General features: G+C 40.5%; 1 protein-coding gene and 1 long non-coding RNA gene across 3 annotated transcripts in view; one reads left to right on the top strand and one right to left on the bottom strand.

Annotated features, from left to right (window-relative positions):
- The window catches only part of LOC124528227 (uncharacterized), a 117,617-nt gene extending 117,196 nt beyond the window's left edge, over window positions 1-421 (top strand). Inside the window, exon 8 of the long non-coding RNA XR_006966118.1 lies at window positions 277-421. This is a non-coding gene — a long non-coding RNA (uncharacterized LOC124528227). The remainder of the gene's footprint in view (window positions 1-276) is intronic.
- Window positions 1-4,385, bottom strand: part of RGS17 (regulator of G protein signaling 17) — a 91,943-nt gene extending 87,558 nt beyond the window's left edge. For both annotated transcript variants that reach the window (XM_047101708.1, XM_047101709.1), the window contains exon 1: window positions 4,147-4,385. The gene's annotated coding sequence lies outside the window, so the exon portion shown is untranslated. The remainder of the gene's footprint in view (window positions 1-4,146) is intronic.
- Window positions 4,386-26,161: the final 21,776 nt, after the last annotated feature.

Raw genomic sequence — 26,161 nt, 5'->3', positions numbered from 1 at the left:
TATTAAAAATACCAGTGTTTTTTTTTTTAAATACCATTTTTAATTTCCTGGGAAACACCAAAGTAATATTATTTTTTTTTAAAGTAAGTATGAAGTTCTACAAGGTGATTCTACTTCTTTAAAAAATAGTACACCTTATGCCTAGTGGTAAACTACTGCGTATTTTCAACAGCAATTCTTTAGGCATTGGGATAATTATAAGTTCTTACTACATGCCAGGCATATGTTTAGCACCTTATATACAATGCAATAAATTTATGCTTGCAAAAATTTTAGGAGATGGGTTTTATCCCTGTTGTATATCTGAGGAAACCGAGACCCCGATCAGGTAAGCAACTTTACCACAATGACAAAGCTCTTCCATGGAGAAACCAGAACATAAACTAAGGTCAGCTTGACCCAAAGTTCCTGCTCACCACGTCCATGTCTCTGCCCACAGGTAATTTTAATTTTCTGTTTCACATATTTTTCTGTGTTCTAGGGGATCTAAAATAAGCATACAATGCTTTTATAATCTGAAAATAAATCCATAGTTTAACTGCTGTATTAAAAAGATGCAGATTCACAAATGACGATTCTAAAAATTCCTTCCTCCCAAGATGTGGGACCACGAACAGGATCTTTAGGAACTCAAACTAATGGGGTAATGAGCATGAGCACTCCTTTTAATAAGTGTAATCCCAAAGACTTTTGTGAGCCATCTCAATTCTGCAAAATTTATTCATTTAAGAAATACTTGCTTAACACATACCTTTTGCCAGGTATTGTGCTAGATGTTGGCACAATAGTAGGAGGACCAGGCTGAAGGACTTTCTTTGGATACTGGGAAAGTCTTTGGGGGATAAGTAGAGATGGGAAGAGATAGAGAAGGTGGCAAGACTGTCAATTTAACACTGGAAGTCCTGGCTACATACATCTAAGGTTTTTGGTTTTTTTTTTAATCTTTCCCTAAAAACATATAGGATTCCTGAGGATCCAGGACACCCCCCATAAATGTCATAAAATGTGAAGGCTCTACAATGCATTCATACTTTTACTCTAATTATACTAGTCAGATAAGCTAAAATGTTTTATATATATATATATAGTTTTTAATGTTTGTTTATTTTTGAAAAAGAGAGAGACAGAGTGTGAGTGGGGGAGGGACACACACACACACACACACACACACACACACACACAGAATCCGAAGCAGGCTCCAGGCTCCAAGCTGTCAGCACAGAGCCCAACGCGGGGCTCGAACTCACAAACCTCGAGATCGTGACCTGAGCCGAAGTCGGACGCTCAACCAACTGAGCCACCCAGGCGCCCCTGAACTAAAATGTTTTTAATATCACATAGCACTATGCTCATCCACAGGCTATACACTAGTCCTCACATTTGCCCTTCTGGGTGGTACAGTATTTTCATTTTTAAGGAAGCAGAGTTGGACCATCAGAAGGATTCTTAGCAGAAATGCAGTTGGATGGATTTCCATCCTCTTGGCTCCATACTTCTTTGTCCATGTCCACCTTCCATTTTTCAGGAAAAGCAAATGTCTTTCAGCAAATGGACTTCTAATGTGAAGGCCACTGTCTCTACAGTTGTAGATTAACAGGCAAATGTTTTTTGACTTTTTAATTTATGAGTCAATCAGAATTTTTATCGATATAGACTTAGGTTATTTACTTTTATGTGACTGTTATAATAAGATCAAATGAGTAAGAATACATATATTATAACTAAATACATATATCTCCTTGTCTACAAAGTCCCAAGCCCTAGTGGTAGGAAATGTTAAGGAATGTCATTAAGCAAAAGTATAGGAAGTCCATAGGAATGACAATAATTTAGATTTTCAACACTGAGTTCAAATAAATTTAGACCCTATACGAAGATCCCTAAAAGCAAAGAGATACCTATTTGCGAAGGAAAACCTGGGATGCCTTAGAATTGAACACAGACAGCAAATTAAATCTCCTTGTTAATTCTCTTCCATGGAGATTAAACACCAAGGAATCATTGAGAAACCAGAGTAAAAAAGGTCTAAGTTGGTACAATAGATTCCTTATGTTGTTTGTATATTAGGTGGTTTTCTTAATCTTTAAGGCTACAAATTTAGGAGGAAGGATAAGGGTCCATAGTTCTGAGATCAGCTGTCACTGCCATGGAGATTCATCCTATTTAATACATGATACCATCCAATCTTTTCATAATAATAAACACTTGTTTTATCATCTCCACAAATCGTAAACTACCCTTCCATGGTTTTTCTAACTACAGTTTTTCAAGATTACAAAAATACTGAGTAAATCTACTCTCCAGTGAGTGTACTAATTACTGTTTTAGTTCATGCTAACAGAAGAAATGGCTTAATAACAGTAACTTAACTGAAGGAGGTCGAACTGCTCATTCATTTAAACTGAGTACAAATCATCTTTGTGTTAGATATCAGTGCTATAATGTATATTTCATGGATACCTGCTATTATTACTTAGAGACTTTAGCAACACAAATTAAAGTGTTTCAGTTTCCAAAATTATTTAATACCCATAATGCGACCAGGAGGAAAACATTATTTTCCACTACAACAGTAAAAACTGTTTCTCTTTTCTCCAATTAAATGATTTCGGAAGGATGCATTACCCGGAAAACCGGTATGTATGAACGCCGGAAATGCAGATGATATCTAGTCTCAGAAATGTTTATTCTAAACGGGAACTAAACTATTAGATTTCTCTCTATTATTTATGATAGGCTTCCCATGATGGAAATAATCTCCCTGTAAAATAATCCAAAAGGAAATTGGAAAAAACAACAACAACAACTATGGGAAGGTTGCAAAGTTCCCTAGACAAACCTTTCCAGAGACTCTTTTAGAAGGAGGCATTTTTCGAAGGGTCAGGGAGGTTTAGGAAAACTCTGCCAAGGAGCCAGGGTCAGTCTCCCCGGAGCGACTAAGATCGTCCCAGGTGAGCAGCGTCCGGGACTCCGGATGGAGGCAGAGGACGCAGGGCGGGTCCCCGCGCAGCGGGCATCTTTTCGGCCAGGCGACCCCCGCTCAGTCTCCAGGACCCCAGCGACTCCCGAGGCTGGCGCGGGCTGCCCGGGACGCACTGCCAAGAGCCTCCCGCTCCCGGGGAGCATCCCCCCTTCCTCGGCTTCCGAGGCCAGCTCTGTCCCTCCGCCATCCTCCAGTCCTCCGACATTTTTCACGGAGACCCGGAGGCAGGGAGAAGAGGAAACGGCCGAGTATCTGCATCCAGTCTCTGCCGCAGCACCAGAAGAGGAGAGGAGGACGGAGGCTGGCGAGAAGATAGCTATTAAACTGTGATTCCATCCCCAAAAAAAAGAATCACCATCACCCCCAGCAGGGGAGTCTCGGATACACCCACCCGGACACAGGCGAAGGGGTTGGTGGGCGTTCCTCCTCCTGGTCCCCTCGGTGCCTGTGAAATCTACCCTAAACCGTGCACACAAGAACTCCCTTTCCTACGACTAACGGGAGGGGAGGAACAAAAGAGACCCCCACGCCCTATACACACACACACACACACACCACTCAGATATCTGACCGACGCTCAAGGTATGCATTTTTGCAATCCCTTAGGCTTACACCTTCCCCACCTGGTTAGTGCATTTACCCAAAGAAAGAAAGAAAAAAAAAAAAAACCCACCCCGAGGTGATCGGTCGAACGGGCACTGTTAATTTCACATTCGGTTTTCTAACAAACGACCACAAAAATCCCGCAGGATCTCGCGCCCCCGCGGGGTCTCTGCCGCCCCCGGCCCTCTCTGCCGGCTCCCCGAAGGCGCCCAGCCCTCCGCTGCGGACCCGACCGAGGCTTCCCCGGGCGGGCCGGACGCTCGCCCAGCCCCTCCGCAGCAGCTGGAGGGCGGCGAGCGGACCGCGCGGTGGCAGCAACGCGGGATTCAACTTCCCAAACCTGCGGCGCGGCCCCCGCTCCCTCCCGCGGCGCCGCGGCCGGCGCCGAGACCCCCGCGCCCGCAGCCACCCCCGCCGGGGCTCCGGCGGTTGCACTCGCCGCCCCCTCTTACCTTCACCTCCCCCAGCCTCCACCTTTTAAAACATTCATCCCTCGGTGCAAAGCAGACATTTTGATGTCATTTACTTAGCACCGCTCGGTTTCAGAAGCAACATCTTACCCCGTCGCCTGGAGGTGTGGGCAGCGCACCGATGGGTCCGGGGGCGCAAGGCTGGGCTGCTCGGTCCTCTAGCGGAGCGGGTTTGCTGCCATCCGCCCAACTTCAGCACCCAGCGGGCGAGGAGAGAGGGAGAGAGGCGAGGATGGAGGGGAGAGGGGAAGGGGAGGAGGGAGGGTGGGCGGGGAGGGAGCGGGCGCCGCTCGGCAGCGCGCATGCGCCCCGCGGGCGGGCGCAGCCCCTCGCCCGGCTCGGCCCGAGGTGCCGCTTCTTCCCCCGGCGCGCGGCCGCGTGAGTCACGGCCCCGCCCCTCCCGGCGGCCCGGCCCCCGCGCTCGCCTCGGCGCCGCGCCCACGGTGCGGGGGTCTGCGCGGAGCTTCGCCGGAGCCTCGGGGACCTGGGAGCCTTCCTTGATTGGAGAGGCTCAGCCTCCTGGGCTCCCTCAACTTCACGTTCGCCCGCAGCCCGCGTTATTTTCTCGTGCGCTTTAGGAGACTGCTGGAAACCAGAAGCGTGTCTTTTAGGAGGGGAAAAAAGCGCTGCAACGGTGGGGTCCCAGGGGAAGCAGTCCCTGCGGGAGGGTTCAAGAAAGTGGGGGGTTAAGGAAGTTTTGCGCCCCAAAGGAGTCGACTGTATGAAGAGTTCTTTGTTGACATCGGCACCCAGAAATCTGACCCTTTTGCCTTTAAGAATTATTTCAGATCTGGTCTGGGGCATGTATTCTGTCTCGGGCGTCTGGACCACTGGAGCCAGAGTTTTGAGTGAGAGAAGGCGATGACAAGGCAAGAGTCGTGAATTACTAACAGAGGTGTTGATGCTAGGGGCTTGGAATATCCTTTGGGGACAGCTAGGTAGCTATCAGGTCTGATAATTGTTCCATTCGCTAGCGGAGCCCAGCTCGGTAGTGAAGAAGCTTTGGATGCTTAATGCATCATGAGCGCTAGATTGCATCTCTGATGATTAAATTGAAGTGTTTGTGAGGGTGAATTAGGGAAGCGGGTGTCTCTCTTGAGACGTGACATCTGTGGGAAGAGGAGTGAGTTCCTGGCTGGAATGATTAGGCTTTTTTCTTATACCTACTTAAAACTGATTACTTGTAAATATATATGATTTCCCATTACTTGTGTTCTCCTACATTCAAACAGTGTTAGCGTTATTTCAAGCTCCCATACTGAACACCCTCCTGGCCTCCTCCCTCCTCACCTCTACAGGAGTTAAATAGGTCTCAGGGTTTGCTCCAGGGCCTCCTTTCTCTAGCTACATCATAGCTTTGAGTGTTAGTGCTCTCAAAGTGTATTCCCTCCACTGGGGTTGGTCTGCAAGCTGTTCCTTATTGGTCTGTAATGAGAGAGGAGTATAGAAATCGAGAGTTACATTTAGAAACTTTCACAATAATTTGACATTGCCTTGGCATCCAAGCATATTAGTCCGTTGTACCTTTGTGTCTGATTTTATCTGTAAAGTAATTCATTTTTGTTGGATTTTACAAAAGTATTGGTCCACGATGCAAAAGATAAATGCAAAGTTGTTTTCAAAACAAAAGTTGAAAAAAATAAAGTGTCATGGTTTGAGCAGCCCCAAATTCTATGTCCCTCCCAGATTTATATCTTCAGTCCTGATCTTGCGGAACTCTGTTATGTTCTTAACTACCTTTATGGCTCCATTTGAAGAATAATTATACTAGTTTATATTTATTGAACCATTACTGTGTGTTAAGTTCTGACCTAAATGTTTTACATACGCTTCTTATTTTCTCTACAAGGTAGATGCTATTATTATGTTTAACAGACATCTTAGAAGCAGAACTCCAGATATCGACCCCCTCCAAACCTGTACCTAATTGTTCTACCTAGTTACTCTTGTCAAAAAATTAGAAGTTATCTTTGTTTTGTCTCTTTTACCCCACATCTAATTAATTAGCAAGTCGCCTCGTCTTGACCTCCAAAATATATCCCCAATTCATCCACATCACTCCCTCTCCTTTGCTACAACCATGGTCCAAGCTTCTATCGTCTCTCACAGGAACTACCACAAAAGCCACCGATTAGTTCCTCCTCCACAACCCAAAACAACACATTCTCTGAACAACAGACGAGTGATCTTTTAAAAACATAATCCCATCATGCCATGCTTCTGCTTAAAACTCTCCAACGAGTTTTCATTGCACTTTAAATACAATCTCTAACCCTTGCCACTGCCGAGAAGGCTTTATGTAATCTTGTCCCAGCCTAGTTCTCTCAGACCATGTTCCCATACACCACGGCTATGTGTGGCGTAGCCACATCAGCCTATTTCTTTTACTTTCTTGAATAAGTTTAGCTTATAGTACTTGCTGTTCTTTCTGCTGAAATCCTCTGCCCCCAAATCTTTAGAGTAGACTCCTTAATATCCTACAGGTCTCTGTTTAGGTATCACCTACTCAGGCTTTACCTAGCCACTCAATGTAATCTTCCCCAGAGTTCTTCTCTCTTGTATCTTCTTGCTTTATTGCTTTATTTTCTTCCAAATACTTTTCATTATCTGAGTCAGCTTGCATATGTTGACTTGTTTATTATCTCCTTCTCCCCCCTCTAGAATAATGTACCTCAAGAGCTTTGCCTGCACTTTTCACTCTTTTATCTCTAGTGCTCAGAACAAGATTTGGCACATTGTATATGCTCAGGATTTAGCGGATGAATTCATGATTGAATGAATAAATAACACGCTTAAAAAAAAGCATTCTGTATTTTTTTCTGATGCTTCTTTTTCTTGAATCCTCATTGCTGCATATGAGAATCTGTTGTTTCCCCCGAGTGCACAGTCTACCTTGTTTCCTCTGCCTGCTCTATCAAAGATCACTCCTTGCAATGTCACACATGTAAACTAGATGCCAGAGGAGTGTTCCCAGAACCAACTTTATAACAAGCTCAACAACAACAACAAAAAGAGAGAGAGAGAGAGAGAGAGAGAGAGAGAGAGAGAGAGCGCGATCTTTTCCTTCCATGAACTTCTCTAAAATGTAATAATGGCTGTTTGGGAAATTTTTTGCACCTGTGACCAGCTGGCTATTCAGTCAGTAATTTACTTGCTGAAGTCAAATGTAACTTCTTGGTGACTTTCTTTCACAGTTGCAGTTTATTGTGCAATCCTTTACGCATTAGCCAGAATCTTCAATGACGGTGTTTTAGGAACTGGATGTGTTGCCTATGCTCTGAATGTTGAAGAGATGGGTGGAAGTGACCACAGGTTTAATGACCTTCACCTCACAGAGTTTCACCACTTGCAGTCTATGTGCATATCTGGGTCTTAGGAAATACCTGCAACACCAATGCATCAAATAATGACTAGGAGAATAATTCAATTCAATAAACTTTATTAATGTCTGCTATATGCCCGGTATTATGTCTTCAAGAGGTTTTTTTTTTTTTGCAAAAAATGTAAATGTTATATAAAATTATTATATATGAGTCAGAAATGGATTGCAGTTTATTTTAGCCATGGGGATGCCTTCTCTTTGTGCAGAATTTCAGAACTCCTTGAGCTTATCATTATCAAGCAGCTGTGTGGTAACTATGAAAAGCACTTTTTGATCATGATCATTTCCATACCATTACGAATGCATTTTTCAAGTAGAATCTGGATACAGCAGCAGATTTTGGTATAATGACTTCATAGTAAGGGAGACAGGAGATTTGCAAGTAAGATATTTGCAGACAGAAGATATTGGAAAAGGACAGAGCATCAAAATGTTTATAGTACATTTATTCATAATTAGGGGTACTTGTCATCATTAGGAGAGTTGAAATATACCTCAGTGAGTTTGGTAACCTTAGAAGGTTATTTCAGTAAGAAATTATGTAGCATATTTACATTTTATTCTCTCTTTTCCAACATGATAATTTATTTAACATCAACTGTTCTACCTTTGAAAAGCAGATGGAAAAGGAAGAAATTTGCTTGGATCTAGGAAACACTGACTGCTCCATCTAGGCAAACTTCTCCAGAGTAGAGCTGGAAAGAGAGTTAAAATATGACTCCTCAAACACACTTTTTTCTTTTTGGTAAACAGAACTTACCATGTTTCTCCAATTGATTCTAATCAAACCTCAGAGACAGGTTCTTCTCAGGGAACTTATTTAGATGGAAGCAGTCTGATTCCCAAATATGTAAAATGAGATATAATTAACAGTTTTACATTTTATATGTACTTTTTTAAACATAAATCATGAGTTACTGAAATTTCTTTAATTGTTTAACTTATCAGAATTAAGCTTTAAAAGGCTCAATATTATTGTTAGAATGGCATTCGTGCATTTACACCTCAACATAATTGGATGGGTCTGTGGAAGCAGATATAAAGACCATTTTTTATTAGTTATGCTCAATTTTGTATATCATAAATTCACTCAACATAGAGTCAAGTGTCAGTCACCCCAAGTACTTTACAAGTGCTCATTTGATGGGCCCTGCATGTTCAGATTGTTTGGTTCAACGGGTCACTCATATAATGTTGGACAATATTACTCTGCCTTACATGGAAAAATAACAAAATGTTTATTTCACCTAGAGAGCACAATAATGGTCCATTATTACAGTCAGATTCTTTGTGGATGGAGAAAAAGGTCAGAATTTAGTGGTCTATGTTATATTATCTTGAGATCTTTGAGGGCTCCTAGGTGATGGTAGCTGGATTGTGGAACAGACTTTTGCTTTGTCAGACCTATCTCCAGGGTCTGACAGAAGTCAGGGGGAGAGAGACAGTGGTTTGATTTCACGGTAGTTTCTCAGGTCTTTACTATGTTCTGGTTTATGGCAGAGCAAGTTCAGAGATGCAGAAAGTTAATGAAGATCTTTGTGTATATGAGTATTACGTATACAATCTAGAAGGGCCCAGGTGACTAATTTTTGAGTTCCATATTGCAACATACTTAAATTGCAAATCAGAAACCTGTACTCACATTGTCAAATTTTTGCTAAAGGCTCTATGGTTTCTTGATTTCCTGTGAACTAGTTTCATAGTATACACAAGTCTTTCACGGTGTCACCTTAAGTCTTCACATTTGAATTTAAGTAGAATTTACCTAATACTGTGCATGATTGCCCATTCAGTCTCATCCATCTATTAATTCATTCACCCACTCACTTAAAGGGCTCTTAGGAAATGTCTGTCCTGGCATTGTGGGAAATAGAAATACAGTGGAAAATAATATTCCTCTCCTTGACATGAATTTATAATCCAAGTGAGATAGGCTTTTACATACATGAAGGAACCAGAAGAAATCAATGAGAACACTTGAGATAATGTGGTATTATTATTTTATTTCTTTCCAGGAGGTAGGGCAGAGAATGATGAAAAAAGAAATTGCATGTTTTATATTCAGAACTCTCAACTGCACAGCATAGAAATTGCAGATGATCAAAGTAGCCCGTTGAAGTACGCACTGAAAACTTTCTTTGTATTACATGGAACTAATTTTGAATGGCTTTGCAGATTTGAAATAGGAATTCAAGGAAGGAGGGATTTAAAATACAATATTCAAATAGGAAGTTACTTGTTAAACTTTAAGTTGACAGCCACTTAGAAAATACCAAGCACCTTCAATGTGCACGGCATTGTACAGGGCTCTGGGGAGATTGCAAAATGAGTCAGAACATAAGGAATAAAGTAGTGAGTAGCGCAGAGTCTAGAGAGATCATGCTCAGCTCAGTGGTTATAGCTGACTGTGGCTCTTTGGGTGATTGGCAAAGAATGAGAGCCATTTGTGTATCTACACTGAGATGTGTGGAAGGACATTTGGGTTGCAAATCAATATGGCATCATGATTGTGTGTTGTTTCAGAATAACAGGTTATGTATGGGAAAACTTGATTAGTATCGCTTACTTATATAAAGTTACTAAGTTTTAAATGTAGATCGAGGCTACATTGTGGTGTGTGGGGAGGGGGTAAGATGTTGGGTGTGGTCGACTGGTTTCATCTCCAGTCTAGTCACTTGCTACTAATGTGTTGCACGGGATTCTGAGGCCAAATCTGAGATAAGCAAGAAAGATGATTGTAATTTTCAACACTGTCTGATATGCTGTTGGTACATTTATCTAGTATTTGAAACCTCTATCTAGTTAATAAGGAGTCAAATGATTTTGAAAAAGAGGAGTTGTATACAGTCAGGATAATAGTTCTTGAAGAACCCTCAAACTGTTATTTTTTCTCCAAAATTGGTATTCAGAGAACAATGAATTCACTTGGTCAATAAACTGGGATAATGGAAATTGATCTGTAAATTTCTTCCTTGGGATTTGATAAATACACTGGCATACTGAAGGCTCTGTAAAGCTCCTGGATTACAAAAAGCTAAAATGGTGACTAAACACATGAGAAGATTCTCTTTCTTTTTCACAGCTCCCCCACACACACATGTTATTTACACACATACACACATACATGTGGTATCAGTCATCTCAACTTTTTTGATTCTCTGATCTAAAATTTAAATAAAGTTAACTTTAGTTTTAGTTCTAGTTAGTCATAAAGTCTTAATCAGGACCTTTTCCACACATAAATGTACCCAACTTCTATTTATTTTTTTAATTCATTTGGCCAATATATACTGGGCATCTATTATGTGGCTATCTGACAGGCTGTGTTCTAGGCACTGGAGATACAGCAAGAAACAAAACGAACAGAAATCCCTAGCCATTGGGGGCCTATAGTCTAGTGATGGAGACAAATATCAAAGTAAATAAGTAAAATATAGTAAATTAGGTCATTATAAGGGCTAAGGGGGAAAACTAAGTAGGAAAAGGGGATAGTATGTGTGCTTGTGAGCTGGAAGGGGTTCTGAAATTATACATAGGGTAGGAAAGAAGGCCTCACTGAGAAGGTGAGTCAATCTGTGAAGGAAGCAAGAGGTTGAGTTCGTGGCTATCTGGAGACAGAACATCCCAGCAGAGGAAAAGATAGTGCATGGGCAGGGCCCTCAGTGAGAGCATGTCATGGGAACAAATGGACATCAGTGAACGAATGGAGGGAGTTGTAAGAGATGACGTGAGAGAGAGGAGAGAAGGTACTTGTGCATTGCCTTGCAGCTCAGGATGTTGGTGTGCACTCTGGGTGAATCGGAGAGCCATCGGAAGGTTTTGAACAGAGTGCCATGGAAGACAAGCTCTAGTCTTTGAGAAGGTTATTTGCAATGATTATAAAGGACTGCTAAAGATCGCTAAGAAAAAGACGACAACCAAATAGGCCCATTCTGGCTACTCACCTGAGGATACACCAAGTGGGGGCAGAACAGAAGCCAGGAGTGGGATTTGGAGGCCACTGCTGTTAGCCAGGAGGAAGGATGACTGGGGTGTGGAGCAGAGTCACAGCAGTGAGAGTATGAACGAGTAGAAAGATGCTTGATACGTCTTCAAAGTAGAGTTTGCAGGATTTGCTGACTGTTTGGATGTGTGGTATAAAAGAATTTGAGAAATCAGGGATGTCTCCACTGGTTTTGGCCTGATCACAGAAACTTTCCTTTAATAATGATGTGCTTGACTTCCTGCTTCCAGAGCCCGCCTATCCCCACAGCTGAGACTAATAAATTACTATAAACAGACTTAACCAACAGTTTGGGCAGGGCCTCTTGGTCCAAAAAACAAGAGGGATTCCAGAAAGGGGCAGTGCAGAGAGATCGACCAGCCTCTTAACGCTGGTGCAGCTCTAACCTTGAATCCTGAACCTATGCTTCAGAACTCCTCCTTTTTTTTGATTCCCTTTGCCCCTGAATGCCTCCTTTTGTTGTCACTCTATTACTCCAGCGTGATGAGGTCCTGCTTCAGTGCTGCACTATCCGGTACCCACTTCCCAAATCTTTGATGCCCGCCACGTGCCCATCGGGTTTTCAGTCTCTTTCCTGTTGCCGAATCTATTGATGACAGAGATCTGCCCGGTGGCCAGGACATCTGCCCGTTGCCGTGGGTTGGACCTCTCTAATGCTAACAACTTGCACCTTGGCCTGGCCCTTTTCTTGTTACCGGCTGTCATCAACCCCGAGAGCTCTGTGACCTTTCCTATGTGTTTGGTTCTTTCCAGCTCCTAAGATAATTCATTCATTTAAAGACCCGTTCATTCTTATCTGCATTAATGCATTCAAATGAACATTTACTGGGTGCTAATTTTGAGTCATCTATCTGAGACTGTAGATAAAAGGTGAATAATATGTAGACTCTATTCTCCATGTCCTAGAGAAGCTTCTAGAATCTGGGGAAGGACATGGGCTAATGAGGGACACAGACATGGAAACAATATTTACAGCGAGTTGTGATAATTGCTCTCAATCGCTAATCATCTTTTCAAAATGGAGACATTTTACGGCTAGACAAAAAGCATGGTGCAGTGTTTTTACAGACTGGAAGTGGAATTAATCTGATCGAGGCTGGAGTTTCTGTTCTCCCACTCACTGGCTGAGTGACATTGGCAAGTGAATTTACCTCTGATACTTCAGTTTCTTCGTCTTTGAAATGGGAATAACAACTAGATGTCTTATAGGGTTGTTGTGAGGGCTACATAAGATATTCATCTAAAGTGCTTTATCATTGCTGCTGACACATACCAAGGCGTAATGTTTTAGCACGTCTTCATTTTCTTCTCTTCCTCCTCCTTCCTCCCTGGCAGTCTAAGTGGGTGCAACAGGAACACAGGAGGAGAATCCTTGGCATGAGGGGGAAACTTTTCTGATCCCAGGGGCCCGGGTCAGAGTCCAGGGCTCTCAGAGCCCCCGCACGGATTTGAGTCATAACATCGTTTAATAATTGCCTAGGTATTGGATCATCGACCCCGTGAGAATTGTCTCTTGTGGGCGGGGACTTTGCCTGCTCACCCTGCAGCCCCAGCATCTTACACAGTGCTGTGTAGGAAGAAGTGCCCAATAAATATTAAAAAAAAAAAAAGAAGAAGAAGAATGACAAGGCTTCCCAGTGGTGGTGCCTATTAAATTAAACTTGAAAGGAGGAATTCATCACATGAAGGAAGAATAAGACCGTTTCCAGTATTCAGGAAAGTGTGAGCAGTGTGCTGAGGCGTAAGACCTTTAATGTATTCAGGAAGCCTCAGGTCTGTTGGCGTCATCGATCTGCCTGTCTATGCACCGCATGAGCTCTTGAATTCTGAAAGGTGGGCAGGAGCTAGATCAAAAAGGACTTTGTATGTATAATAAGTCAAGAGTTCAGACCTTTCTCTGCACAGAATGCTATGAGGTAGGGCACTCGAGGCTTTTCATGATCGGGTCCTTACCCCCCTTTTCAGACTTCTCTCCTTGACTAACAATTTACACTCCAGCAGCACCAAAATGTTTTGCACCCCACCCCTCTCGCACCCCTCCAACATCACATGCTTCTGTTTCTTACTTTCTTTGCTTATGCTGTGTCACCGTCTAGAATGTTCCCATCCCCTCTTGTTACCAAAGCCCTCACTGGGCCCCCGTCTCTTATTATTCATGCTGTGGCCCAAGAGTCACCAACTCCAGAAAGTCTTTTGGCTTGCAGGATGCTTCCCCAGTCATTAAAGTTCACATCCAATGAGTTCACATCCAATGGGTGTCAAGCACCCTGTTCCCTTTGTATCTATAATTTGATTTAATCCTTACAAGAACCCTATAAAATAGGTACTGTTGTCCTTTTTTAAATTGAGCAAACAGATATACTTTCTTATTTTGGGTTTATTTTACATTTTGTAGATGAGCAAACTAAAGCTTAAATGATCCAGGGTTAAAGACTGGCTGAGATATGACACCTAATGTAAGGGCTACAATCCCCACTATCTTTGAACTTGAACATTAATTACACTTCACTGCTTAGACAGGGTCCTATGACCCTTCCTTGTCTATGTAACTCTTTTTTTTCTTTTTTTTAGCAGTATCAATCTGATAGAATATTAAATTACACAGTTTTCATGTTTCAGTTACAGTTTGAAATCTTTCTGTGTCAAATCTCTTTTTCCCATTCCTTGATGATATCTTGGGCAGATTCCATAATTATTTGGTCACATTCCATTATTAAACTCACTCCAGCCCAGTTTAAATTATTTATTTATTTATTTATTTATTTATTTTTATTTTTTTATTTTATTTTTTCAAAATTCTTTTTCTTTCCATTGCAGGACAGGCTCTTGGCACAAGGGGCTTGGAATGAAGATTGGGCACACTCTGTTAACTCATTCCCCCACCTCCTCTAGCCAGGCCCTGGCTCCACTGGGTCAGAGGGAGCCGGGGAGGAGAAATGTAGAGAAAAGGGCAAATCTCTTTTTATTTAACTGGTTTTGGCCACAGTTATTTCCTCATTGGCTGTTTGTGCTTTGGAAACAGACACTAAATGGACTGGCGTTTTCATTTGTATGGCACCCATCCAGATGCTGGCTGTCGGTGAGCACACGCACACATGGGTTCTTAGCATGGCTGTGCAGGGACTCCCACTGTATGGCCTCTTATACCTGAGATCCAGCTACTGCCCCAGCACTGTGGTCACACTGGTTTCTGTCACTGGCGGTCTCACCACAGACGCTTGTTGCTAAAGTCTTCTCAATAAGTGGGCAGCCCTTTTGGCTGGGACTCCAGCGAGTTGGCTCCAACACAGGTTAGATTTCATGATTTCTCACATAGTCATGAGAAAGTCACAGAACCTTGCTATCCCAGAGGGTAGAAAGTGCAGGAGACTATCCTGACACCCATATCTCTCTGCCCTGCCATCCATCCACCCACCCATCCATCCATCCATCCATCCACCCATCCTTCCATCGACCCAGTCATGGCACTGATAAGTAAATCTACAACTCAAATGGATGCCTATTCAGGGTACTGAAGGAGATGCTCCTCTTATAGCAAGCATCCCTAGTCTATTGCTTTTGTCTTAAAAATATTTTATATATAAAATATTCATAATGAAGAGTGTACATACAGTTTAATGAACACTAATAAAAAGTAACAACCAGGTATTTGTCATTTTGAGAATGAAAACATTTCCCAGTACCTAAGAAATCCCTGAGTATACTCCAACTCTGGATTATGTGTGAATTTATTCTTATACATTAAAAAACAGAATTTTAGTGCATGCATATTGTATTCATTTTCCATTACTGACATAATAAATTACCACAATCTTGTGGCTTAAAACAATACAAATGAATTATTCTTACAGTTCTGTGGGTTTGAAGTCTGACGCGGGTGTCACTGAGCTATAAAATCAAGGTGATGACAGGGCTACATTCCTTTCTAGATGCTCTCAGGGAGAGCCCATTTCTTACATTTTCTAGTTTCCAGAGGCCACTCATACTCCTTGGCTCACGTTTTTCCATCTTTAAAGCTAGCAATGTTGCATTTATTTGACCCTTCTTTTTTATTTTTATTTTTAATGCTTATTTACTTATTTTGAGAGAGCAAGTGAGGGAGGGGCAGAGAGGGAGGGAAAGAGAGGATCCCTTGAACCCACTAACAGTGAGATCATGACCCGAGCTGAAATCAAGAGTCGGACGCTTAACTGACTGAGCTACCCAGCACTTCCCCCCACCCCCACACATCTCTGACCCTTCTTTTTTGGTCACACTTTGTCTTCTTCTAAGTGACTTTGTCAGTTTCCCTCTGGTCACAGCTGGAAGAGATTCTGCCTTTAAGGATCCATGTAATTAGATTGGACCCACCTGGATAGTCTTTCCATCTCAAGGTCCGTGATGACATCCTCAAAGTTTGTGTGTGTGTGTGTGTGTGTGTGTGTGTGTGTGTGTGTGTGCGCGCGCGCGCGCGCGCTGCGCGCGCGCGCGCGCGCGCATATGTGTGTGCTTGCCATGTAAGGTAACATATTCACAGGGTCTGAGGATTACAATGTGGACATCTTTGGAGGGAGCATTATTCTACCTAACACACAGATGTATTGCTAAAAATATTTTCTATACCTTTGCTCGCTTTCACATTTTACATAAACAGAATTAAATAGTATGCATTCTTTTTGTGAACTGCTTTTTTTCACTTACTATTAGATTTTGATTTATCCATATTGATGCATGAGCTGTATTTATTTTCATCACTACCATAGTATTCTATTGTATGAATATACTGTGCCGTGATATAATGAATAAATGTACCATTTAGACATCTTCTCACTATTTATAGACATTTTGGACATTGCAAGTTTTGGGCTATTAAGAACATTGCTGATATGAATATTCTTGTCAGTGCTTCCTCTGATTTGTGTGAGCACATATTTCTTTAGGTTATATTTCAATGTGATATTGAAGGTATTTCATATATTTCATTCTCCATGTTTGCTCCTGAGAAGTCAGTTTTCAATCTAGTAATTATTTTTCTTTTATGTTACTTATCTTTTCTCTCTGAGTCCTTTTAAGCTGTTCTTCCTATCTTTGTTTTCCTGCAATTTCACTACAATACTGATCTGATACTGATTTCTTTTTATTTACATGCTTGGAATTTGTTGGATTAATGAAGCTGAGAAAGACTGAGAACAGTTATCTTAATTATTTCCTCAAAAAGTTAGGGAAAGAAAACCCAACAAGATAATCTGAAGACAAGCAGAGGAAGAAATTACTAAAGATGTAAGCAGAATGAATTTGAGAGAGAATAAATAAAATGGTAAAATAGAACAATTAAAAAGTTGATAAAAGAAACAAACCATCAGTAAAATTAATAAATATAAATAAAGTGCAAATGCTCAAAATAAGGAATAACAAGGAGGAAATATCCAACAAAACAGAGGGATTGTAAAATCACAAAAGATTAACTTCTGTTCTTTCTTTAAATTTTTCTCCCTTCATTTTTTCCCAAGTCTCCTGAAAACTCAATTTCATGTATGTAAAGTTAGTGAACATTGTTTACATTTTCTTTTAGTTTCTTTGATTCTTTTATTTCCTCTATCATTATCCCAGATAATTTATGTCAGTCAATCTGTCTGTAAATTCACTATTTTTTCTGCAGTGTTCATTAGGCTATTAAGCCTATGTAATGTACTTTTGATTTCAAATAGTGTATGTTTCAGCTCCAGAATTTCCATTTGTATCTTTTTTCTTGTAGTTTCCACTTACTTGCTGAGATTTACCATATCTTTACCCATTCTTTACCTTTTACTGTAATTTATATGTATTAGCTTTTTCAAGGTCTCTGTCTGCTAGATACAGTATTTTGATATTGTGGGTTCTTTTTCCTCACTTCCTTGTAACTTTCATATTTAATTTCATATCAGAAGTATTTAAGATAATAGTGGAGATTAAGTTATACTTTTTTCTGATACTACTTTTTCCAGACAGTGAGAGCTCTTTCCTATATCTGGCAGATGAAGTGAGGGGATAGCCAACTTTACTTTTTTTTTAATATTTTTAAAAACTTTTTTAGGGGCGCCTGGGTGGCGCAGTCGGTTGAGCGTCCGACTTCAGCCAGGTCACGATCTCGCGGTCTGTGAGTTCGAGCCCCGCGTCAGGCTCTGGGCTGATGGCTCAGAGCCTGGAGCCTGTTTCCGATTCTGTGTCTCCCTCTCTCTCTGCCCCTCCCCCGTTCATGCTCTGTCTCTCGCTGTCCCAAAAATAAATAAACGTTGAAAAAAATAAATAAATAAAACATTAAAAAAAAAACTTTTTTAAATTTTATTTTTATTAATTTACATCCAAATTAGTTAGCATATAGTGCAACAATGATTTCAGGAGTAGATTCCTTAATGCCCCTTACCCATTTAGCATTTGGCCCATCCGCCCTCCCACAACCCCTCCAGTAACCCTCTGTTTGTTCTCCCTATTTAAGAGTCTCTTATGTTTTGTCCGCCTCCCTGTTTTTATATTATTTTTGTTTCCCTTCCCTTATGTTCATCTGTTTTGTCTCTTAAAGTCCTCATATGAGTGAAGTCATATGATTTTTGTCTTTCCCTGACCTAATAATTTCACTTAGCATAATACCCTCCAGTTCCATCCATGTAGTTGCAAATGGCATGATTTCATTCTTTATGATTGCCGAGTAATACTCCATTGTGTGTGTGTGTGTGTGTGTGTGTGTGTGTGTGTGTGTGTGTATGTGTGTGTGTGTGTGTGTGTGTGTGTATACCACCTTTTCTTTATCCATTCATCCATTGATGGACACTTGGGCTCTTTCCATACTTTGGCTATTGTTGATAGTGCTGCTATACATAAACATGGGGGTGCATATGTCCCTTCAAAACAGCACACCTGTATCCCTTGTATAAATGCCTAGTAGTGCAATAGCTGGGTCTAGGGTAGTTCTATTTTTAGTTTTTGAGGAACCTCCATACTGTTTTCCAGGGTGGCTGCACCAGTTTGCATTCCCACCAACAATGCAAAAGAGATCCCCTTTCTCTGCATCCTTGCCAACATCTGTTGCTGCCTGAGTTGTTAATGTTAGCCATTCTGACAGGAGTAAGGTGGTATCTCATTGTGGTTTTGATTTGTATTTTCCTGATGATGAGATGATGAGTGACATTGAGCATTTTTTCATATGTCGGTTGGCCATCTGGATGTCTTCTTTGAAGAAGAGTCTATTCATGTCTTTTGCCCATTTCTTCACTGGATTATTTGTTTTTTGGGTGTTGAGTTTGAGAAGTTCTTTATAGAATTTGGATGCCAACCCTTTATCTGATAGGTCGTTTGCAAATATCTTCTCCCATTCTGTCGGTTGCCTTTTAGCTTTGCTGATAGTTTCCTTTGCTGTGCAGAAGCCTTTTATTTTATTGAGGTCCCAGTAGTTCATTTTTGCTTTTGTTTCCCTTGCTTCCTGAGACGTGTTGAGTAAGAAGTTGCTGCGGGCAAGATCAAAGAGGTTTTTGCCTGCTTTCTCCTCAAGGATTTTTATGGCTTCCTATCTTACATTGAAGTCTTTCACCCACTTTGATTTTATTTTTGTGTATGGTGTAAGAAAGTGGTCCAGGTTCATTCTTCTGCATGTCGCTGTCGAGTTTGCCCAGCACCACTTGCTGAAGAGACTGTCTTTATTCCATTGGATATTGTTTCCTGCTTTGTCAAAGATTAGTTGGCCATATGTTTGTGGGTCCATTTCTGGGTTCTCTATTCTGTTCCATTGATCTGAGTGTCTGTTCTTGTGCCAGTATCATACCATCTTGATGATTACAGCTTTGTAGTATAGTTTGAAGTCTGGGATTGTGATGCCTCCTGCTTTGGTTTTCTTTCTCAAGATTGCTTTGGCTATACGGGGTCTTTTCTGGTTCCATACAAATTTTAAGATTGTTTGTGCTAGCTCTGTGAAGAATGCTGGTGTTATTTTGATAGGGATTGCATTGAATATGTAAATTGCTTTGGGTAGTATCGACATTTTAACAATATTTGTTAATCCTACCCAGGAGCATGGAATCTTTTTCCACTTTTTTGGGGTCTTCTTCAATTTCTTTCATAAGCTTTCTATAGTTTTCAGTGTATAGATTTTTCACCTCTTTGGTTAGCTTTATTCCTAGGTATTTTATGGTTTTTTTGTGCAACTGTAAATGGGATCGATTCCTTGATTTCTCTTTCTTTCTGTTGCTTCATTGTTGGTGAATAGGAATGCAATTGATTTCTGTGCATTGATTTTATATCCTGCAACTTTGCTGAATTCATGAATCAGTTCTAGCAGTTTTTTGGTGGGATCTTTTGGGTTTTCCATATAGAGTATCATATCATCTGCAAAGAGTGAAAGTTTGACCTCCTCCTGGCCGATTTGGATGGCTTTTATTTCTTTGTGCTGCCTGATTGCAGAGGCTAAGACTTCCAATAGTATGTTGAATAACAGTTGTGAGAGTAGACATCCCTGTCTTGTTCCTGACCTTTGGGGGAAAGCTCTCAGTTTTTCCCCCATTGAGGATGATATTAGTGTTGGGTCATTCATGTATGGCTTTTATGATCTCAAGGTATGCTCTTTCTATCCCTACTTTCTCGAGGGTTTTTATCAAGAAAGGATGCTGTATTTTGTCACATGCTTTCTCTGCATCTTTTGAGAGGATCATATAGTTCTTGTCCTTTCTTTTATTGATGTGACGAATCATGTTAATTGTTTTGGGGATATTGAACCAGCCCTGCATCCCAGGTATAAATCCCACTTGGTCGTGGTGAATAATTTTTTTTAATGTATTGTTGGAGCCGGTTGGCTAATATCTTGTTGAGGATTTTTGCATCCATGTTCATTGGGGAAATTTGTCTATAGTTCTCCTTTTAGTGGGGTCTGTGTCTGGTTTTGGAATCAAGGTAATGCTGGCCTCATAGAAAGAGTTTAGAAGTTTTCCCTCCATTTCTATTATATGGAACAGCTTCAAGAGAATAGGTGTTAACTGTTACTTAAATGTTTGGTAGAATTCCCCTGGAAAGCCATCTGGCCCTGGACTCTTGTCTTTTGGCAGATTTTTGATTACTAATTCGATTTCCTTACTGATTATGGGTCTATTCAAATTTTCTATTTCTTCTTGTTTCAGTTTTGGTAGTGTATATGTTTCTAGGAATTTGTCCATTTCTTCTAGATTGCCCATTTTGTTGGCATATAATTGCTCATAATATTCTCTTATTGTTTTTATATCTGTTGTGTTGGTTGTGATATCTCCTCTTTCACTCTTGATTTTATTTATTTGGGTCCTTACCTTTTTATTCTTGATCAAACTGGCTAGTGGTTTATCAATTTTATTAATTCTTTCAAAGAACCAACTTCTGGTTTCATTGATCTGTTCTACTGGTTTTTTTTTTGGTTTCGATAGCATTAATTTCTGCTCTAATCTTTATTATTTCCTGTCTTCTGCTAGTTTTGGGTTTTATTTGCTGTTCTTTTTCCAGCTTCGTAAGGCATAAGAGTAGATTGTGTATCTGAGATCTTTCTTCCTTCTTTAGGAAGGCCTGGATTGCTATATACTTCCCTCTTATGACCGCCTTTACTGCATTCTGGAGGTTTTGGGTTGTGGTGATATCATTTTCATTGGCTTCCGTATACTTTTTTAATTTCCTCTTTAATTTCTTGGTTGGCCCATTCATTCTTTAGTAGGATGTTCTTTAGTTTCCACGTATTTGTTACCTTTCCAAATTTTTTCTTGTGGTTGATTTCGAGTTTCATAACATCGCGGTCTGAAAATATGCACGGTAGGATCTCGATCTTTTTGTACTTGCTGAGGCCTGATTTATGTCCCAGTATGTGGTCTATTCTGGAGAACATTCCATGTGCACTGGGGAAGAATGTATATTCTGCTGCTTTAGGATGAAATGTTCTGAACGTATCTGTTAAGTCCATCTGGTTCAGTGTGTCATTCAAAGCCATTGTTTCCTTGTTGATTTTTTGATTAGATGATCTGTCCATTGTTGTGAGTGGGGTGTTGAAGTCTCCTACTATTATGGTATTACTATGGATGAGTTTCTTTTTGTTTGTGATTAATTGATTTATATATTTGGGTTCTTCCACATTTGGTACATAAATGTTTACAATTGTTAGGGCTTCTTGGTGGATAGACGCCTTGATATAATGCCCTTCTGCATCTCTTGATGCATCTCTTTATTCTTAAGTCTAGATGGTCTGATATAAGTATGACTACTCTGGCTATCTTTTGTTGACCATTAGCATGATAGATGGTTCTCTATCCCCTTGTTTTCAATCTGAAGGTGTCTTTATGTCTAAAGTGTGTCTCTTGTAAACACCACATAGATGGATCTTGTTTTCTTATCCATTCTGTTACCCTATGTCATTTGATTGGAGCATTGAGTCCATTGAGGTTTAGAGTGACTACTGAAAGATATGAATTTATTGCCTTTATCATGCTTGTAGAGTTGGAGTGTCTGGTGGTGTTCTCTGGTCCTCGCTAGTCTTTGTTGCTTTTGATATTTATTTATTTATTTACTTACTTACTTATTTTTTCATCTTTTCTCCCCCCAGAGAGTGTACCTTAAAATTTCTTGCAGGGCTGGTTTAGTGGTCACAAACTCCCTTAAGTTTTGTTTGTCTGGGAAAATTTTTATATCTCCTTCTATTTTGAATGACAGCGTTGCTGGATAAAGAATTCTTGGCTGCATATTTTTCTGATTCTGCACAGTGAATATATCCTGCCACTCCTTTATGGCCTGCCAAGTTTCTGTGGATAGGTCTGCTCCAAACCTGATCTGTCTTCTCTTGTAGGTTAGGGGCTTTTTTTCCCCTTGCTGCTTTCATGATTCTCTCCTTGCCTGAGTATTTTGTGAATTTGACTCTGATATACCTTGTTGGTATGGTCAGTTCTTGTTGAATCTAATGGGAGTCCTCTGTACTTCCTGGATTTTGATGTCTGTGTCTCCCGAGGTTAGGAAAGTTTTCCTCTATGATTTGCTCACATAATCCTTCTACCCATATTTCTCTCTCTTCCTCTTCTGGGACCCCTATGATTCTGATGTTGTTCCTTTTTAATGAGTCACTGATTTCTCTAATTCTTAAATCGTGCTCTTTTGCCTTAATCTCCCTCTTTTTTTCCATTTCATTATTCTCCATAAGTTTGTCCTCTGTATCACTGTTTCTCTGCTCTGCTCTGCCTCATCCATCCTTGCCGCCATGGCCTCCATCCGTGATTGCAGCTCAGTTATAGCATTTTTTTAATCTCATTCTGACTAGTTTTTACTTCTTTTATCTCTGCAGAAAGGGATTCTAGTCTGTTTTCGACTCTAGCTAGTATTTTATTATTGTGATTCTAAATTCTGGTTCAGACTACTTGCTTGTATCTGTGTTGGTTAAGTCCCTGACTGTCATTTCTCTGTGTCTTTCTTTTGGGGTGAATTCTTTTGTTTTGTCATTTTGAAGAGAGAAAATGAATTAATGAGGTAGAAAAATTAAAATTAAACAATTTAAAGTTAAAAAATATTAAAATTAAAAATTAAACACACACACACAAATGAATAAGTGATGCTAGATCCTAGGTGCGTTTGGTCTGTGTTGAAAGTGGCTTGATAGATTGTAGAAAAAAGGGGGAAAAAAGGAAATCATTTGAAAATTTGAAAAAATGTATACACTGAAGTAGACTAAAATGAAATGATGGAAGTAAAATAGAGTTTGAAAAAATTTACATAAAAGTAAAAAATATAGTAGAAAAAATAAAGACAAATATTTTAATAAAAATTAAAAATAAAAATGAATTTTTTTTAATTTCTGTTTTCAAGAAAAAGAAATGAAGAAGAGAAAAAAAAATAAGGAAAGAAAATGGAATAGATGGACTGGCTAACAGAATGAAATTACTAGTTTTTCTCTAGAAGTCAGACTATGAAGTGCTTAATAGTACGTAAATTAAGTAGGCAGTGAGAATTATGTTCTTGAAGAGCGAGGTTGTTCCACTTGTGCGGGGCATAGTGCAACGTTTCTGTTCTCCACTAGATGGCGCTTCTAGCCTACTGGGGTGGATTGTTGTGGTGCTTGTAGGTGCGTATGCGCATGTGCAGGAGCAGAGAAAATGGCATCACTCAGCTACCCAGTCTCTTGTATGGGAACTCTCTTCTCCCTGATCAGCAATTGCACACCCATCCTTCCTCTTGGGCTTCAGTCCACTCCCTGCTTCCACACTGTCCATGACCAAGCCCCAAGCAGCACCACCCTCCTGAGTTTTGTCTCAGATGTGGCTGCCTTCCCTGGCCCCCCACTTCTAAGGGACTGCGGCTTTGACCCACTCTTCCCCTTTGTAGAGGGTCTCATTGATCAATGTCTGGGTGCCAGCTGCACCCAGGAACACTTGCAGGAACGTGCTGCTGCTGATGCCCAGAGACAATGACCAGGTGCCAGTCTGCTCCAGAAAAAGTTTGCGAGACAGTGTAGAAGCACTGCTTCTGGAAATGTGGAAAATCACAACACATCTGGCACCAGCCTTCATTCCCAATGACCTTGTTCCAGCACGAGCAAATGTAGCCATTCTCTGGGGTCTGTTGGGCACAGGTGGCCTCACAGCCTGTACCAAATGTCCTTCCAGCAGTGGAACCACTTCTCCCTGTGTGGCCCGAGAACCTCCCAGACCCCACTCTGCTCCTGGGGATTTGCCCTTCCCACCAGAGTACTGCCAGGTATTGAGCTGCAGAGTTTCAGACTCTGTGCTTCCCCTCTTTACAGTCTTAATGGAATTTAAACCCTCTCCTTTCTCCTTTCTCCCTTTTTAGTTCAGTCCCTGTGGCTGTTTCCAATTTTCCACTTTCTATCTAGCTGATTTTGGGTGGGGTGCTTTTACCATATTCTCCCCCCACCTGTCTCCACATGCAAAAGCACCTCCCTGCCCTCTGCAGCTTCTCTCTCCCCATGTTCACCTCTCCATGCCATGTACCTGCTGAATTCTGTGGTTCAGGTTGTGCAGATTGTTGTGTTAATCCTCAGATCAGGTGTGCAGGATGGTTTAGTGTTGGTCTGGTTGTATTTCATGTATGTGAGACACACAAAAAACTTCCATGTTGTTCCACCATCTTGGCTCCTCCCAGGGATAGCTAACTTTAATAACATTGGAATTATCTCCTGTTAGCCCAATCCCTACCCTCCACCAAAGGCAAATCTCGCTGATTTTGTCATAATTCAGAGTCATTTGGCCCACACTCTGGTGCTGCACTGCTCAAGTTTCCAGACTTTGTGAAAATGTCTAGAGTTGCATGTGTTCTTTCAGCCTTTCAGGCCTAGCTTTCCCCCCTCCTTTGTCATCAGGAAGAATTGGCAGGTTAAGAAAATTATTAAGAAAAAATATAATTTAAAATCAATGAAATAAGCTTCTCCCTTAAAAAAGCTAGAAAAAGAAGAGTAAAATAAACCAAAAGCAAGGAGAAAAGAAATAATAAAGTTTAAAGAGGAAATCTAGGAAAGAGAAAACAAATAAAGAAGACCTACAAAGACAAGTATTTTGAATTCATCAAAAATATTGATAAACCTCTACTACCAAGTCTCAACAAGGAAAACTGAGAAGAAACACAGTAACAAAAATTAAGATAGAAAGCAGGGATAGCATTTCAGATCCTACAGAAATTAAAAGTATAATGAGAAAATAATATGAATGATTTTTTTCCAATAAATTTGATAGCTTAGATAAAATAGACAAAATCATTGAAAGGCACAAAATATCTAATCATGCATAAGAAGAAATAGAAAATCTGAATCTTCCAATATTATATGAAGAAATTTAATTTGTAATTAAAACATTTCCCATAAGAAAATCTCTTTGCCCAGATGGCTCATTGGGAAATTTTATAAACATTAAAAAAAATTCCAAACTTGTATTAGTGCTATCAGAAAATAGAGGAAGACAAAGCACTTCCCACCTATTTTTATGAGGCTAGAATAATGCTGTTTTCCACACAAAAGAAAAATTATATTAAAAAGAATTGTATATCAATAGCACTCATTTAAACATAAATAAAATTCTTAAAAATGTAACTAATATATCTAACCCATGAACACATAAAAGGATTGCACACATTATAAATATTGGGTTTGGGGTGCCCAGGTGGCTCAGTCAAACATCTGACTTTGCTCAGGTCATGATCTCACAGTTTGCAAGTTCGAGCCCTGCGTCGGGCTCTGTGCTAACAGTTCAGAGCCTGGAGCCTGCTTCAGATTCTGTGTCTCCCTCTCTTTCTGCCACTCCCCTACTCACACTCTGTCTCTCAAAAATAAATAAACACTAAAATTTTTTTTTTTTGTAAATATATGTTGGGTTTATCTCAGGAATGCAAGTTTGGTTTAGCATCAGAAAAATAAATATAGGGAAGCCTGGGTGGCTCAGTCAGTTTAGCATCTGACTCTTGATTTTAGTTCAGGTCATGATCTCATGGTTCATGGGTTTGAGCCCCACATCAGGCTTGTGATGATGGCTCAGAGCCTGCTTGGGATTCTCTGTCTCCTGCTCTCCTTTCCCCTCCCCCATGTTCTCTCTGTCTCTCTCTCTCTCTCTCTCTCTGTCTCTCAAAAATAAATATTAAAAAAATAAAAATAAATATATTTCATCATATTATCAGAATAAAGACGAATAAAACCAAATAATCAGCTAAAAAAGTTGGGAAAAAGTATTTGGCAAAATATAACACCTGTTCATGATAAAAACTTAGCAAACAAGAAAAAT

This window comes from Lynx rufus, unplaced genomic scaffold, assembly GCF_022079265.1.
Source record: "Lynx rufus isolate CCGP_SWC_20201006 ecotype Redwood Valley unplaced genomic scaffold, mLynRuf1.p SCAF_6, whole genome shotgun sequence".
Classification (NCBI taxonomy): Eukaryota; Metazoa; Chordata; class Mammalia; order Carnivora; family Felidae; genus Lynx; species Lynx rufus.
The sequence above is the reverse complement of the archived record's forward strand: the minus strand, read 5'-3'. Positions and strand labels throughout refer to the sequence as shown.